Genomic DNA, 14,126 nt, shown 5'->3' with positions numbered 1-14,126 from the left:
AGTATTTGTCCTTATGAAATTAAAAAGAAATTTATAGAAGAGATTGCCAGGCGTTCCTCCAGAATACTGGCTCTTGGATTCAAAGGAGTGAACGTTTGCTTAGTAATCAAGTGATTAACCACTAAATCACCACCTCTCTCTCTCTCTCTCTCTCTCTCTCCACACACACACACACCATCCATTGTCATTGAGATAATTCTGACTTAAGGCCACCTCACTTGTGTCAGAGTGAAATTTCTCTTGATTGGGCTTTGGACAGAAAATTCTTCAAAATTTGCCTTCATGTTTGCTTTTAAAGAATCAGCTGTGATTCTTTCCAAGAAGCCTCTAATTCTCCCAATGCAATAACCTTTTGGATAGACACTGAGAATGTAATATGTACGGTCTCCCAGGCACACAAAGGGAATGGACCTTTTTCCTTCTCTGTCTCTGTCTCTTTCTCTGTATCTTTCCTTCTCTGTGTGTGTGTGTATGTGTGTGTGTGTGTGCGCGCTCATGCATCTCAAATATAATTTGTAACTACACACACACACACACACACACACACACACACAGAGTGAGGAAATTAGAAAAAAAAATACTAAACTAAAAATTAGTTTCCAAAGTTTCTATTGAATTTTTGGGGGGTGATGTCAGTGTTCTCTTGACTCTCAGCCATACATTTCTCTGACAAGGAAAAAAATAACCAAAAAACTGCATCACAACAAAAAACAAACTTAAAATAGGTACCAAACTTTGCCAAAGGACTTAATCGCTTGACTTTATTTTTTTTTTCAACTTTTGGATAACTTTAATCAACAGAATGGAAGCATTCAAATGAAATTTTAAAGAAAATCAATGCATCAAAGAGTAAGATCTAACATGGAAGTACCCATACCTCACAATGGAAATATGATCAGATGGAAGAAGGCGAGGGTCTAAATCAGAAAATGGGGGAGAAAGGCATATGAGGCAGAAAGGGCTCTGGGATTGAATTATCAAGACATACTCAGAGGATGCCCTGAACGTCCAGATTCCCTAGGCTCTGCTCAGTGGTTTGGGACAAATATAGTATTTGGTCACAAAGAGCAAACAGGAGGTTATCTGCTGTGTCAGGAATGGGAAAAGAGTTTGGTATCCTGAGGAAAGTGCGGACACTGGACTCTATGATAATCAAGTGGAGGGGGCGAGGACAGGCGTGCTCCGCTCCCAGGAGGTGCTGGGAGGTTCGTGTATGCTGGGTGCCAAGCACAACAAACAGCAAGGAACTACCAAAGAAATTACTCCATTTACAAACTCATTTTTGTGAAAGAGTTGGAGTAGCAACAGGAAGGGTTCCGTGAAAGAGGTCCAGCTGGTATGTAGAAAACACACATTCAAGCACTGGAGTAACTATGGTTCTGCACTTGAAGTTGGTATTTGAAAGAAGTGCTCTCTGGTTGACTTGCAGAAGATGATTTTTCTTCACAGAGAGGGTCAGAATATTTGGTTCTCTAGAAAGTTCTATTGGTCTTGACCTTGTCCTTAGAGCAATTAGACGAAAATTCTGATCTGCCAGCTCAAGATTATTTTCTATAGTTCTGTTTAGCTTTGTATTTTGAAGCATCTCTGGGTTCGCTGCTAGGATTGCTCCAGTCATCAGCTTCAGGTGTGGTCTTGTAATGGCGCCATGCTGAATTATTAAAAACCGGAAGCCTCTCAAATGATTCACTTGAAAGAGCCTTCAAATAAATGACAGCGTCAGTGCCCACTCCTTCCATGGAATACAGTTTTAGATCTTTCTGGAAATATCTAGCATACAGACGAGAAATTGGCAGATCATAACCAAATCCAGCCAACGGGGCAGCTCTGGTGGGCTCCAGGCTAGGTCTGGGTGCAGTCGAATACATGTAGTTAAAAAGGCGATCTATTTTTCGGAGTGGGACACCACCACCCTGGTCACTTATCTTAATGGATAAGTCTTCTTTGCCCAAGGTAACAAGAGTTTTAACAGCTGGGTAGCCCTCTTTTCTATCTTCATATAACTCTACCACACCGAGCTCTCATTGAGTTCTTGAACAACTCAAATAGCATGTGAAACAGGTGTGAGGGCACATAAACTACCTGAATAGGTTTGTCTGGAGCTTTGGCATTGAATTCTTCAACTTCCAGCTCTGGAGCTACCAAGTAATATTGTTCACACAGCATCTTGGCTGTTTCATAGGCATCTTTCACCACTTCGGCCACGTTACAGGTGGGATCAATGCTTCCTATATGTTTAGGCTGAGCAGGATTAGTGTCACCACCGAACAGAAGTGTGTGCTGGTTAATAAGCATGCGGAAAGAGATGTGGTTGGTGTAAAATCGATCAAGAAAATATTGGATGTTACTGCTGATGAAAGGATCGAAACTAAACTTCTCTTTGTACTCAATCACGCCCTGTGCCATTGTTGGAACCACATCATTGTGTCTGTTTCGGACTTTAAGCAGGACTTGTAGAAAATTATCCAAGACTTCAGGGCTCCTGTTTTCATATTCCAAAAGTTCTAGAAAGCTCTGCATATACCAGCTCTGCACCAAGCCCACGGAAGGTCGATTTAGCAAGTTGTCCGGCAAAAGGTTGACCTCTCTCATTGTATTTGCCAGTCGCACAGGCAGCTCCTTTCGGAGAAACATGTATGATGTTTTCTCACATGCATTGTCTCTCCCAAAGTCCAGGAACTGCTTGATGGAGAGCGGCGACGGCGAGAAGCGCGAATAGCGCTCGATCTGCTTGGGCACGGGCTGCTTTAGCAGCCGGTGGAACAGCCGCATCTTTGCTGGAGCGCTGCGCAGAGCCGCTGAGACGCCGGGGCTGCCACGAGGGCTGGCTCAGAGGAGCCGTGCAGGTCAGGTGCGTCAGCAAGGCGCAACTCCCCGGCCTCTGCCTCGGCCTCGGCGCTGTGGGTGCCGCTGCCGCTGCAGCTCCGGCCACCGCCGCTGCTGCCGGCCGCCCGCGGCTGTTCTTTATAAAGGAGAAACACTGAATTAATTAAATTCCACATGAGAGTCCAAAAAGAGGTAAAAATTTATACATGTAAGATACATAAGGAGTCTCATAGCAATTAGGTAAAATGATATTAAACTCAATGTAAAGAAACAATAGAAAGAAGAATTTTAAAAATGAAACAAATAAAACTTTGACTTTTTTAAAGTTTACCCAAAATTGCCATTCTATGAAAACTCAGTGATCTAACAGTACCAGTTAATTATTAGCTTTTGGAATAATAATTCTCAAATGTGGAATTTTAACACTTAAAGTACATTTGAATTATCTTGTAAAATTATAAAAAAGAAGGAAGACAAAGATAGAAGGATGAAAAGAGTAAGGACGGAGAAGAAGAAAGAAGAAAAAATAGGTATATCAATATCTTAGATACAGAAAATATATTATTTTATCCGTGCATACTATTTTGTATGAAGTTCATGTGTGATTAAATTAATGTCAGAAAAATATTTGGTTAGTAAGTAATATACAATGACTACTAATGGTCTAGAGAAGGAAATAATTCTATGATTATTTTACTAAAAAGAATTGGGATTGTACAATGATTCCATAAAAAATGTACTTTTGGTCAGAATGTGTTGGAGATAACTTGAGAAATCCCAACTCCAAATGGCAGTCTTTCAACAACTTAATTAACAAATGCCATCCTTAAAAAAACATTTAAAAAATGCCATCCTAATATTAATACAGTATTCTTTTCAGAAGCAAAGTGACGTTAAACTTGATTAGACACTTTCTTCAGTGACATTGTAGATGATATAATCAGGTTACCTTAATTGGATTTAGGTATTTCAAAGACACTTCAGAAAAACATTGAAAAACCATTTCTTAGTGTGGAATTCTGTGTATTGCTTGTGCCAAGCCCTATGTGTTAAATTTGATTATTTTCACTATTAAAGAATGACTTTCAGTTGACATTGTCTCTAAGTACTTATTTGGCATACTTTTTTCTAAATGTTTTAGATTATATTCTAAAAAGTGATGAGCAAATGATGAAAAGTAATATGCCAATCCCTGTATATTAATCTAAGTTATTCTTAGTACTTAGTAATAAAACAATAAATTGGAAATACTTTGATTTACATACTTATATTTTGTAGAAAAGAAAAATTAATTAGAAAAACATATTATCTATTATTCTATTTATTGTTTTTGTATCTCATAAATTTTCTGCAAATAATTGTCATTTGTTTGTCATTGTTGTTATATTCTATTGAGTCACCTGGGGCTCATTGTAGTGCAATGTATAATAATTCTGAACCCTGCCCTATCCGAAGCCAATCTCACTGTCTCCAAGACACCTATCTCCATTACCCCAATTACTGTGTCAATCCACCTTATCCAAGGTCTGTTTCCCTGTGCTGTTCTTTTCCCCTTCTAAGTCCTTCTTCAAGGACTAGTCTGTTCTGGCCATGTACCCAAAGTATGTGTGACAGAGCTTCAAAATTTTTGTATGCAAGAATCAGCTAGGTTTCACCCTCTCTAAGACAAATTTGTTTGTTCTTTCAACAGTCCATGGTATATTTAATTCTCATCTTCAGCACCACTATTCACACAATTTAGAAAATGATTTATTCTTTATAATTTATCTAGTAAAGTTCATGCTAATAATGGTTATATTTTAATTCATTGCACCTTTGGGAGAGGTGAAAATTCCGATTTAATATTTTTTATTGAAACAAATTGAATTTTTATTATATAGTATCTTACACTGTTTTCAAACAACATTGAAACAATCCTCTTAAAAATGACTCTATTAATATACCTAAAATAATTAATGTGGCTATTTATCTATTCTTTATTTAGTAAACTTGCTTTAATAGGATTACTTTAATAAATACAAACAGTATGTACTATATTTTTAATAAAATGTTTTATATGGTTTGCTTACATTGTGGGTATACATTGCGTTTTGATCTATTTTTTATTCACATTGTGTTTCATACAATAAATCCCATTGATAGATTGTTAGTGTTCTTGTCATCAGTACTCATTATGTACCATCTAGTAGCATGCAACTCATGGCAACCCTATGTACAGCATTCTGATGTCTGCCGTGTCCTGAGCCAATCTCACTGATTCCAACACACTTATCTTCATTGCCTTAGTCACTGTATCAATTCATCTCATCCAGGCTCTTCCTTTCCTTCACTGTCTTTCCACCCTTCCAAGCATGATGTCCTTCTTCAAGGACTGGTCCCTTCAAGGACTGGTCCCAACCTGTATGTGATGGCAGCAGCAGCTGCAATGGCTAAATTAGTGTATTTAATGTGAGATGGGATGTTGGGATGGGGAAGCCAATGTTGACAGGACTGAGAACTTTGTTAGACAATTGAAGCCATAAGGCTCAAGGCTGAAGTGCCTGTGTACACATTTTGGTAGCTGTCTTGAGTATATTTAGCTATTAATCGGAATTAAAACCTTAACTTCCTCAATATGGACCTGTGTGGTCTCTGAGCTATCACATCGAATTTTGAACCCAGCCAAGCAGTAAGATTGGTGTTAAGAAGAGTACAAGGAAGTCGGACAATGTGAGGGGGCATGTCTGACTTTATGAAAATTGATTTTGTATGGGCAAGGATAGTTTATATCTGTAAAGGTAAAGGCCCAATATGGTGCTTGCCACCTGATTATTGCTTGCTTTATACCTAGTTACTGTAAAAATGGGTTTGAGCATAGCAGTGATCATGAGATGGCAGAGACAGGGCAACATTCATATCTGTGTTTCATAGGATTGCTAGTATTCATTGTTTACTCTATGACTCCTAACAACAACAGGCTTAAATGACTCAAGAAAGCATACACTTGTTTGTTTTTGTTAGATGTTGTTACATTGTGACCCTATGAACAAAAGATCTGAAACTTGTTCTATCTTGTGCCATCCTCAGACTTCCCAACACACAAGATCCTATTGCAGTATCATCACATCAGTCCACCTGGTCAAGGACCTTCCTATCTTTCACCGACCCTCTACCCTTCTTAGTATCATATCCTTCTCCAAGAAATAATAACCTCTCTTAGCCACATGTCCAAAGTATGTGAGGCAAAGCCTCATCATTCTTGTTTCCAAAGGGCACACTTGTTGTACCCTCTCAAAGACATACTTGTTTGTTCTCTTGAAAGTCCAGCGGATGTTTAGTACTTTTCTCCAACACCATAGCTCAGAGGCATCAATTCTTTTTCTGTCATCTTTATTCATTGTACAGCTCTCAGATATATAGCCAGTGCTTATAAAGACTATGCCCTGAATCAGATGCACCTTAGTCCACAAACTGACATCATTACTCCTCAATAATTTGGAGAGGTCCCTAAATGCAGATTTTCCCATACAGTTGCTTAAAATTATGTAAAAGCTTGCATTTACAGTACTGGAGAAAAGAAAAATTCTTCTGTTTCTACTGAGGTAACTGAGTATATGAGCCATTAGTGTAGAGGGGATAAAAGCTCAGTTGCTAGTTGAAAAGCTTATGGGTCATATTTACTAGCCACTCCCCAGGAAAAAGATGTGACAGTCAACTTCCACAAAGGTCTAGAGACTTAGATTTAGTTCTATACTGTGATTTTTAATAGTTGTGAGTTAGAAGGTATTTGACCAAAGAAAGAAAAAGCACTGATGTACGTTCAGTTTGCTAATGAAAGACAAAAAAGTACTAGTCTTTGAACTAAGACTGGTAAAATGCTGCAGAAGAAGTAAGTACTGGTCCAAGTGTCCCATTTATCACATAGGTTAGTGCAATGTTTATATTTTTCATTTTACACAGATGTCACAAAATATGAACTAATAAAATTAGTCATTATTTTCCGCTTCAAGGAGCATATGCGTCGGTAAAATTGTTTTACACAGACACACACACACATACACACACATTTATGTGTATATGTACTCATTTTTTCATGCATTAGCTACTTGAATATCATGGTCAAGAACAGTTTGAACATATTGTTTCATTCAATCCAAGGCACTGAACTATTGGTGCTGCATCTGTTTTATTTACTCAGTGATGCCAATTTAAGGCACAGTGTTCAAATTTAGAGCTGACTCACCAGCAGTCAACTGAATTATTGAGTGGCATGCTGCCATAGCAGAAGTAGCACAGCAGGTTACTTTAAAGAATAAACATTTGTTTGTTTGTTTATTTTGGAGCCTGAAAATACAAATAAAAATATCAACCATCTTGATTCCTCCTGTGAACCATTATCCTTGTTTCTGGGAAGTGCTAAAATGAATGGATGTGCTCTAAGATGATTCTCATATGTGCATGCCTTTCCCCTGTGTATAGCTCTGCATTTTTTTCTGCATTTTAGTTACAAAGAAGTTGTCACATTTAAAATACCTTCAGCATTGGTTTGATACATTAGCATAAGAACAGGAAAAATATTTTGTGATTGAATCAAACTCACACTTAGTTTAACTATATTTGTGTGAACACAATTCAATACATAAGAACACAACCAATGGAAATGTCTATAACGAAAGGTCAAAGAAATGATGATAATGACAATGATGCAAAATATTTTTCTTTTTTTGTATTAAATTGTTGTTAGGTGCCATTGAGTCCACTACAACTCATAGTCACCCTATGAACAAAGGCTCTGCACCTTACCTTATCTCTGACATGCCTCACCCCAATGTCACAGTTACTGTGTCCATCCACCTCATCCAGGATTTTCCTCTCCTAAGCTGACCCTCCGTCTTTCCAAGGATGCCCTTCTCAAAGGACTGGCCCATGAGCATATTTAAATATTCTGGGATATCCATTCTCCTCAATGTCAGCCATAGTTTGTTATGACCTACATAGTTAATTGCCTTAGAATGGTCAAAAAACCCCACAGACTTCTGGTATTCTCTGGAAGCTCTGGTGGCCAAGTGGCAAGAAGCTGCACTGCAAACAAGAGGCCTGTGTAGTTTGAATTCATCAGAGGCTCCATGGGAGGATGGGCAATCTCCTCCTGTGTGGTTGAGTGCTTCAGAAAACCCACTAGAGTGTCAGCGATGGGTTCTACTCAATGGTACACCATCACCATCTAGTATTCTCTACTCGAAGCTAGGATCCATCTGACATCAACAATGATATCCCCAATGCCATAGACTGTTCTATACCCAGAGATTCTGGCAGTTTCCAATCAATGTTTGGTTATAGCTACTTTTTAAATTATCTTAAACAATATTTTTCTTGCATGTTAATAATATTGTTTGATAATTTCCACATTCTTGAGAATGAGAACAAGCTCTACCCAGTTGACCAGGTAGCTATATTCCAAATTTCTTGGGAAATACTGATGAGAAAATCTAGTGCTACCTCTTTTAGTTGAAATACATCATCTGGTAATCCATCAGTTTCTGGGCTCTTATTATTTGACAATTCCTTCAGTGCAGCTTGAACTTCATCACCTTTATTACTACTGGCTCTTTTTATATGGTATTTCCTGACATTTTTCAGTGTAAACTAATTCTTTTGGGACCGTGATTCTATGTATTCGCTCTATAGCATCTCTCAGTATTGCAACTGGAGGTTTGTTTGGTTTTGTTTTGGGGTTGGTTTTCTGGGGTTTTTTTTGTCTGTTTTTTATTTTTTTCAGATTGAGAATTGCTGAACACGTTCTTCGCATTCTATTCTCCAACTCTTGCCCTTTGCACATTCCATTATAATACTTTACCTTGTATTTTTGATCTGCTCTTTGAAATATTCTGTTCAACTCTTCCTTTTTGACTTGTAAAACTAGAACAAATTTCAGAGTCTCTTATGACATTCATTCTTTTTATATTTTTGTGTTTGTTTGTTCTTTTGTCTCTTTGTAATTGCCTTTCTTCTCTTCAAATTATATCCTTTACTTTATTCCACAATTTCTCAGATTATCGATCACTAGTGTGCAATACCTCAAGCTTGTTAATATGATGATTTTTTAAATTCAGATAGGATATACTCGTAGTTGTATTTTAGTTCTTGTGGATTTGTTTTCATTTTTCTTTTTTTTTCATTTTCAATGTAAACTTTCACGTGAGTTATTGGCGGTCTGCTCTACAGTCAAACTTTAGCCTAATTTTGATTATTAATATTGAGTTTCTCCAACTATCCTTTGCACAAATGTAGTCAACCTTATTCCATCAGGTGAGGTTCATGTTTAAAATTACCTTTTTTGCTTTGTTGTTTTTTATAAGGTGTTTAGAATAAATAAATCATGGAGAGTACAAAATTAATTCTCCAGCCTCATTTCTGTCACCACAACTTTACTTTTTGATGACCATTCCTTCCTCATTGTTTCAAACTTTTGCATTCACATCACCAGTAATTATTAATACTTCTTGACTGCATGTTTAGTCCATTTCATAGAGCAAAATTTATAGAAATCCTCAATTTCCACTTTTTTGGCTTTGGTTATTGGTGAAAATATTTGAGTAATAATCATATTAACAGGTCTTCTTTATATGCATATGGATGGTATCTTATTACTTATAACTTTGTTATTTAGGATAGATATTCCAATTGCCTTTTTAATTATGAATGCATTACCATTTTTTCTCAGTTTTACATTCTAGACATTGCAGATCCTATGATCATCTGCTTCAAAGTGGCACCTGCCAGTTAATTTCATTTTTCTAATACCTAGCATGCCTATTGTCATATGTTACATTTTATTTCAAGAATTTCTAGTTTTTCTACATTTATATTTGGTCCATACCACGTCCCAATTATTAAAGGAAACTTGCAAGTGTTTCTCCTCATTTTTAGTGACTTCCAATACTGACTCTTCCTATAATACTTTAGTTGTCCATATTCCTCTATTATGCATATATCATTAAATCCTCAAAACCTCAAACTCACTTCTGTGAAGCTGGAACTTTTCTTAGTTGATCCTATAGAGGTTTGTTTGTTTAAGATTTTAAATTTCTTGAGAGAAGACAACTTATCTTCCTATCACAGAACTGGTAGATTTGAAGTGGTCAGATTTAGCTCAGTAATGCAACTTTACTGACTAGTCAAGCAGGGCTTCCTTGTTTGATATTGTTTTTATTATGTACCAATGAGTTGGAACTGACCCATGGCTGACCCTCCAGTAGGTTTCCCGAGGCAGTTTGTCACATTGAGGGAGATTCCCCATCCTTCTTCTGAGGAACAATTGGTCGATTTGAATGTGGGCCTTCTGGATTGCTTTGCAGTTTCTTGTCACTGATACTAAGAAGAGGTTAATAAAAACAACATGTCAGGAGTCCAGAACGAAGGTAGTATAGTGGAGTGGACTTGGGGGTAGGGATTGAATAACAATGAAAAAATTATTTCTTTTACTTTTCAAAAAGAAAAGCAAATTGGGGAGAGGGGTGGGCAGGGAGAAAAGTGCAACAGTGAATGAATGGAAATCCAAAGTCTCTGTAAACTTGAATTAAAATAAAATTAATAAAAAGAAATTTTATAAAACCCAGAAATGAAACACCATCTTACTTCTGCAATAATAGGAAAGTTCAAAAGGGCAGTAAACAATAAATGGCCACAAGATTTTCATACACCGCTGATGAGAGTGTACAAATGTAACTCCAATGGAAAGCAGTTTGATTCTTCATTAAGAAGTTGGATATAGAGCTATAGTTTAATATAATAATCCCACAACTAGCTCTATAGTATCCTAGAGAAATAAGAGCTGTGAATAGATAGGTGATAGATAGATAGATAGATAGATAGATAGATAGATAGATAGAGCTATAGATATATGTAATTTGCAGATGCCATTGAGCATTATTTCCACTAAGTTCAAGCCTATCATTGCAGTTCCTTTATCAATTCATCTCTATAACCATCTTTCTCTGTTTTGTTGATTCTCCACCTTTCCCAGCCAGTTGCCTTTTTCCAAGAACTGGTCCCTCTTGACAACTGATCCCTCTTTCCAAGAAGTATTAAAACATGATTTAAAATTATATCATTAATAATTTTGAATGGATAAGTACTTCATCTGAATTTAGAATAAAATATTTGCCAATCTTTCTCAAAGGAAATGTGAGAAATCCTAATTAAATACAATTTTATTTTATCTCAGTCTATACATAGTACCTCCCTAATAAACTATTTAAAGTGAGTTACTGTAGCACCATTTATTTCAGCATGATGAATTACTATATCTCCAGTGAACAATTAGTGAATAGAGAAGGCTATTCAAGTAGCAGTTATGCCAGGTTAAGATTATACTATTTTTATAAATTGTAAGAATCACAGAAAAGTAATTTGTAAGCTCTAACTTTATTACAGTGGGTAGGGGAAAAAATCAAATGTGAAAATACTGACCTCTTTAGTAGTGCTATTGTATATGAACATATGAGGTCAAATATAAGTTAAGTGACTAGACACTTATAAACATACAATTCTGCTTAGACCTAATTAAAATAAATTTTCAAAGATGCTACTAACAAAATAGTTTAAGAGTCTATACTTTTAATACTGAGACTAAACTCTAAAATATCAGAAGGAGAATACAGTTTTATGCATAGGTTTTTAGACAGCATAATACCACACTAGGGCAATGTTGGACAATATTTTCCTTCCAAAAATTGAAGGTTAATGGAATTGAATTAATTACAAAACTTTTGAAAAGATAAGAAAATAATAGTGATTAAAAGATAACAGAGAAAAATCCTCAATAAGATTGTCACAATGACCACAATGTATTTACACATCAGAATTTGTGAAGATGGAGCAAGACTATATAGGATTTTGTTCTATTATAAATATGGTTGCTATGAGTTAAATGCATAATTTCCAGAAATTCAAGCTAGCTTCAGGGTAGATCTTGACAAAAGGAATTTAATTACTAATGTCAGGTGGTTCTTGGAGAAACAAGACCAGTATTTGTATTTTATTGACTATGCAAAAGCGTTTGGCTGTGTAAATCTAAACAAATTATGACTAACAATGAGAAGAATGAGAACCTCAGAACATTTAATTGTACTCTTGTGAAAGCTCTACATAGACCAAGAAGCTGTTGACCAAACAGATCAAGGGAATACTGTGTGGTTTAAAATGAGGAAAGATGTTTGACAAGGCTGTATCCTTTCTCAAATACCTATTCAGTCTGTATGCTAAGCACATTATTAGAAGCTGGATTATGTTAAGAAAAAACTGTGGCATCAGGATTGGAAGGATACTCATTAACAACTTGTTCCACACTGATAACAAAACCTGCTATCAGAAAGTGAAGAAAACTTGGAAGCATTTACTGCACAACATAAAGGATTACAATAATAATCGTCAGTATGATTTTACTTACATATGGTATTAAGGATATTGTTTGATGATTTTCACATTCTGTTGATGACCTTTCTTTGAGACTGGAAAAAATGTGGGTGTATTTTAGTTAGTCGGTCACATAGCTATCTTCTATATTTGTTTAGATGTAGACCAAGAAACAGCTTGTACAAAAAGAACAAGGAAAAATTGCATGTTTTAAAATCAGGAAAGTTATTCATCAGGGTTATACTTTTCTCCATACTCATTCAATCTCTATGCTGAATACATCATTGAAGAAGCTAGATCTTATGAAGAAGAATGTGGCATCAAGATTGAAGGAAGACCCATTAACAACCTCTGTGATATGATATAATTTTTATTTGGAGAAAGTGAAGAAAACTTAAAACATTTACAGTACAGAATTATAGACAGTCAAGAAAATAAAAGTAGTCATCACTGAAACAGCAGACAAAATCTAAATAGGTGGAGGAATGATCAAAATTATCAATAATTTTATTTAATAGGGATCCTCAGTCAACATAAATGTAATCAAGTAAAAAATAGAAATAAATGTTATGCTGATGAAATCGCTGTCAAGGACCTCTCCAAACTGCTAAAGAGCATTAAATGTCAGTTTAAACAGTCAAGTAGTCCACCTGACCCAAACATGACCTTTTCCACTGAGTCTTATGCATCTGAAATTTGGACAACGAATAAGGAGAATCCACGCCTTTAAGTTGTGGTTTTTGAGGAAAGCATTGAGTATACTGTGGTCTGCCAAGACCAAAGAAATCAGTCTTGAAAGAAGTGCAAGCAAAGATAGTGAAACTTTGTCTCACTTCATGTGGACATATTTTCAGTAGGAACCAGTCCTTGGAGAAAGACACCACGCTGGAAAAGATGGAGAGTCAGTGAAAGAGAAAAAGGCTCTCAACCAGATACCCAGATACAGTGATTGTTCAATGGGTTTAATTATGGCAGAAGGCATGTGGGTGAGGTAGGATAAGGGGCAGTTCCAATCTGTTGATCATAGAGTCACAATGAACAGTAGTTAACTTGATATCTAACAAAGGCAGTATGTAGATAATGGATAATGGATAAGGAAAACCAAACAATTATTGACTGTAAATTATGATATTTTCAAAGAATATTGAATATACCATTGATAACCAGAAAGACCATTTGTCAGTTTGTTTTATTGAGATAACTTGTGGGTTGCTGTGGTACTGAAAGCTATGTCATTGGTGTGCCAATTACTACAAGAGTTATTCGTGGTGGATAGGTTTTAGGCTCGCTCCTGGATTTAGAAACACTATGAAGCAGGATTGACTATCCACTTCTTAAATAGCAGACCTATGAAAACCCTATGTACAAATTTGTCTTGGAAAAGATGCCGCCAGAGTGCTATTTGGAGGCAAGAATTATAAAGCTTCACTTCACATACTTCACGCATGTTGCCAGGAGGGGCTATTCCTTGGAGAGGAACATGATTCTTAGAAAGGCATAGGATCAGCAAAGGAGGTGAAGAACCTTAAGCAGGTGGATTGACACAGTGACTGCCATAATGGCCTTTAGTGTTCAGAAGGTATGATGAAGGCACAGGGTAGGACAGGATTCAGGGCTGTAGTTTATACGGTCACTATGTGTCATACTCAACTTGAAGGCATCTAACAACAACAACAACAATAACAACAACTAGAAAAATAATCAAATTTAGTTTGTGAGACTTAAATATTTAAAAGAAATCTTCTTACAAGGTAGAATAGGGAGTCTTTCCCTCAAATACTTGGGACATGTATCTGAAAGGACCAGTTCCTGGAAAAGTACATAATCTTAATAAAGCTAAAGGTCAGAATAAAATAAGAACATATTAAAGTAAATAAATTGACATAGGTTCTCTAGCAATGTAC

General features: G+C 36.3%; 1 pseudogene; it reads right to left on the bottom strand.

Annotated features, from left to right (window-relative positions):
- Positions 1-1,544: 1,544 nt before the first annotated feature.
- Positions 1,545-2,772, bottom strand: LOC102872640 (annotated as a pseudogene).
- Between the last annotated feature and the right edge of the window lie 11,354 nt (positions 2,773-14,126).

This window comes from Elephantulus edwardii, unplaced genomic scaffold (genome assembly GCF_000299155.1).
Source record: "Elephantulus edwardii isolate Elephantulus edwardi_28Jun2011 unplaced genomic scaffold, EleEdw1.0 scaffold00023, whole genome shotgun sequence".
In the NCBI taxonomy this organism is placed as follows: Eukaryota; Metazoa; Chordata; class Mammalia; order Macroscelidea; family Macroscelididae; genus Elephantulus; species Elephantulus edwardii.
This window is presented reverse-complemented; position numbering and strand designations above follow the sequence as displayed.